This window comes from Mauremys mutica, chromosome 14 (genome assembly GCF_020497125.1).
Source record: "Mauremys mutica isolate MM-2020 ecotype Southern chromosome 14, ASM2049712v1, whole genome shotgun sequence".
NCBI classification, from domain to species: domain Eukaryota; kingdom Metazoa; phylum Chordata; order Testudines; family Geoemydidae; genus Mauremys; species Mauremys mutica.
The window spans coordinates 2076923-2080852 of NC_059085.1; the positions used below are offsets into that span (position 1 = coordinate 2076923).

Sequence of the window (3930 nt, forward strand, 5' to 3'; positions counted from 1 at the left end):
ATGACATTTGCAGAGGCAAGTCCATGATCTTAAGGATTTCGAAGGACGGGCTCTGCTTCAGAGAGCTCCTTTCCTATTCCCAGACCACAGGGGTTTAAAAAATGGGGTTTGATTAAACTTTATATACACATGTAGACACCACAGCTTGCACACCCACCAACATAGCTTCTCCCACTGACATAGCTACCACCTCTCGGGGAGATGGGTTAACTGCACGGACAGGACAGCTCTCTCCCCTCCGCTTCGAGCAGCTTCATTATTTATGAATAGGTGGGAAATAACCTCCTGAATAGACAGGAACCAATGTATCAGATATTGCTGTGTCTGCATTCAATATGGGTAACTGGTCATATTGGGCTGGATTAGTAGGAGTGTTGCCAGCAGATCGAGGGAAGTGACTATTCCCCTCTAGTCAGCACTGGTGAGGCCACATCTGGAGCATTGCGTCCAGTTCCCCACATACACACACACACACTACAGAAACAAATTGGAGAGAGTCTAGGGGGCAGGGGACTTACAGGGAGAGGCTGAGGGCAGGGCCGCCCAGAGGGGGGCGGGGGGGGTCAATTTGCCCCAGGCCCTGCAGGGCCCCCAGGAGAATACAGGATTCTATAGTATTGCAACTTTTTTTTATGGAAGGGGCCCCTGAAATTGTTTTGCCCCAGGCCCCCTGAATCCTGTGGGCGGCCCCTGCGCAGACCATGGTGCTGTCCCCCCTCCACCCCCTTCCCTCGTTCTCCTCCCTCCGAGTTCTCCTCCCTCCGAGTGCCCCCCCCCTGTGCTCCACCCTCACTCCCATTTGGCCACTTCCCACCCCTGCTCTTTGGCTGAGGCCTGCTGATCGCTCGCTCCTCTCCTCCCCCAAGGCCTCCTCGCACCTCTCCACCCCTTACCCCAAGGTCTGCCTGCTGCTCCCCCCTCTGCCCCCTCCCCTGTCCACCGCCCACACCTCTCTGCCCCTCCCCTGAGACCCACCCTGCCCATCGCCCCCACCTCTCTGCCCCTCCCCTGAGACCCACCCTGCCCATCGCCCCCACCTCTCTGCCCCTCCCCTGAGACCTGCCCTGTCCACCTCTTTCTTTGCTCATCTGTTGTTATTCCTTGAAACATCAAGGATGGAATAAAAAGCGAGTTTACTCCAGGGTGAGGAAAGAAAGGAGCCATCAACCCCCTGGCAAAGCTCAGTGCCCCAGAGAAAACCTGCCCCCTGCTATCACAATCACTGATGTGCTGGGGATATGACGGGAAAGGGACTGTCTGAATGATCAAGGCAGGAAATGGACAACAAGCTACAGCAACGTCGTTAGCCAGAAACTCACTCTCCTCATGCTCCAGCCAGAAGGGAAAAGAGCAGGAATTCTTGCTGTTCAGCCATAGACACACTTACACAAGGGCACAGCAGTGTGTGTGTTGTGGAAGCTGGTCTGAGGAAACAACTGGAATTGATCACTCAGTGAGAACAGAACTAGAGTGCAGTGAAAACCACATCTCAAGCAAGTAGTTGTGGCCGAGTGGTTAAGGCGATGGACTAGAAATCCATTGGGGTCTCCCTGCGCAGGTTCAAATCCTTCCAACTATGCAGGAAGTTGTGGTTCTTTAGTTTCAAAGGAGCTGGGTCTTGTCTCACTCTTAAGCTATGTCTACATGAAAGAATAATGTGGCTTAAGTTAAAGTGTTTTAATTGAACAACTGTTGCATGTCCACCCTATTCCCCTGTGTCACCAAAGCACATCCATGCTAGCATCTCTTGGATTGCACAGAGAGCAGTGCACTGTGGGTAGCCATCCCACTGTGGAGCTGGCTGCAGGGTGCTTTGGGAAGGGTTTGCAATGCCTCACGGGCTGGTACAGCATCACATGATGCAGGTTTCTATCCCATTGTTCCATGGGCATCCTACTAGATTACCAGCTGCTTTTCAACTGCAATGTGTGTGGTGGGGTAGAGAGTATGTGTGGGGGGGGAGGAGAGACAGTGTGTGCGTTGCGGAAGAGTGAGTGTGTCGCACACTGTCTCTAAGTTCAGACAGCTGCTGGAAGCAACCAGTCCTGAGGCAGGGGACAGCCCCGACATCAGCCCCCTTCTCTCCCTGGCTCAGCTCAGCTCAGCACTCTCTGTCACACGCACACACTGCTGCCTGCTTAGCTCTGTGTCAGGGGTGCTGGAACAGGGGGTTTAGAGGCCATGGCCCCACCACACTTTACTGGCTGTTAGGACAAATGATGGGGGGGAGGGTGCAGTCTTGGGGAAGAGGCGTCTGTGGGTGTGGCCTCGGGGGGAGACGTGGTGGGGGTCCTTAGGGAAGGGGTGTCACGGGGGTGCCACAGTTCGGACAACGGTGCCCCCCGCCCACTGTAAGGAAGCTTCTGCCGCCCCTGCTCTGTGTTGGCAGAGCGGGACAGAGCAGCATCCATGGCAGTGATTTGCTCCCTGGGGCTCCGGCAGGGGGGCTCGGGAGGTGATTTAAAGGGCCAGGGGCTCCGGCCGCTGCAGGGAGCCCTGGGCCCTTTAAATCACCAACCTGGGGAAGCCGGGCGGGGCTGGCACAGCGTACCAGCTCTTGCCGGTACCCCATACCGGAACATACTGGCTTACTTTCACCTCCGGAAAGTCCTCACATGGATCAATAACTGGTTAAAAGACAAGAAACAAAGGGTAGGAATAAATGGTCAGTTTTCAGGATGGAAACAGGTAACTAGTGGTGTCTGTATTGGGACCAGAACTAGTCAACATATTCATAAACAACCTGCTAAACAGTGAGCTGACAAAATTTGCAGATGATCCAAAACTACCGGCTTGCTGCCTAGAACGAACGCTCCTTGAATGGGGTGATCCACAGGGAATCATAGAATCATAGAATTTAAGATCAGAAGGGACCATTATGATCATCTAGTCTGACCTCTCGCAAGATGCAGGCCACAAAAGCTGACCCACCCACTCCTGAAATAATTCTCTCCCTTGACTCAGCTGTTGAACTCCCCAAATCCTGATTTAAAGACTTCAAGTAGCAGATAATCCTCCAGCAAGCGACCCCTGCCCCATGCTGCGGAGGAAGGCGAAAAACCTCCAGGGTCTCTGCCAATCTACCCTGGAGGAAAATTGCTTCTTGACCCCAAATATGGCGATCAGCTGAACCCCGAGCATGCGGGCAAGACTCTCCAGCCAGACACTCAGGAAAAAGACTTTCAATATCCCAACATTGACCCTCGGTACTAATTACCAGTGGTTGCACGTTATTGACCTATTGACTAAATCACGTTCTCCTATCAAACCATTCCCTCCATAAACTTATCCAGCTTAATCTTAAAGCCAGAGAGGTCCTTCGCCCCCACTGTTTCCCTCGGTAGGCTGTTCCAGAATTTCACTCCCCTGATGGTTAGAAACCTTCGTCTAATTTCAAGCCTAACCTTCCCGACTGCCAATTTATATCCATTTGTTCTTGAGGGAGTAGCTCAAACCTCCAAAGTGCCTGGCCAGGGGCAGGACATTGGCCCAGCAAGGGAGGGGTGTGACAGTGACATCACAAAGGCCTTTTGCAGGACCTCAGACTATTGGTCAAAGGTGGTGGGGAGGTGGTGACCTCACAGAGAGATGCTGACATCAGCCAGGCAGCACAGGGGCGAGGGGCCAGGGACACCTCAGAGACCCCTGTGGCTTTGCTTCAGCAAGTCGCCTTCTCCAGGTCTCTCTTTGAGGACTGAGAGAGTATTCGGGTTCATGGAGAAAGAAATAAAGGAAGAGAAAAAAACATTAGAAAAAGAAGGAAAGACAGGAAGAGCGTGAAAGGTAGAGGGGAAAAACGAAAGCAAGAACATACAAGCTAGAGAAGGAAAGGAATGAAAAAGAACGAATGAACCACAAGCGCTAGTTGAAGCTGGAATGGGAGAGTCAGAGAAAGAACAGACTGACCCGTTAAGTAAGGTTGCACCCCAG

At 52.8% G+C, this 3930-nt stretch overlaps 1 non-coding gene across 1 annotated transcript; it reads left to right on the plus strand.

Moving 5' to 3' along the window:
- The first annotated feature begins 1497 nt into the window (after nt 1–1497).
- TRNAS-AGA lies at nt 1498–1579 on the plus strand. The gene has a single exon. It is a non-coding gene; the product is annotated as a tRNA-Ser (tRNA).
- The last annotated feature ends 2351 nt before the right edge of the window (nt 1580–3930 follow it).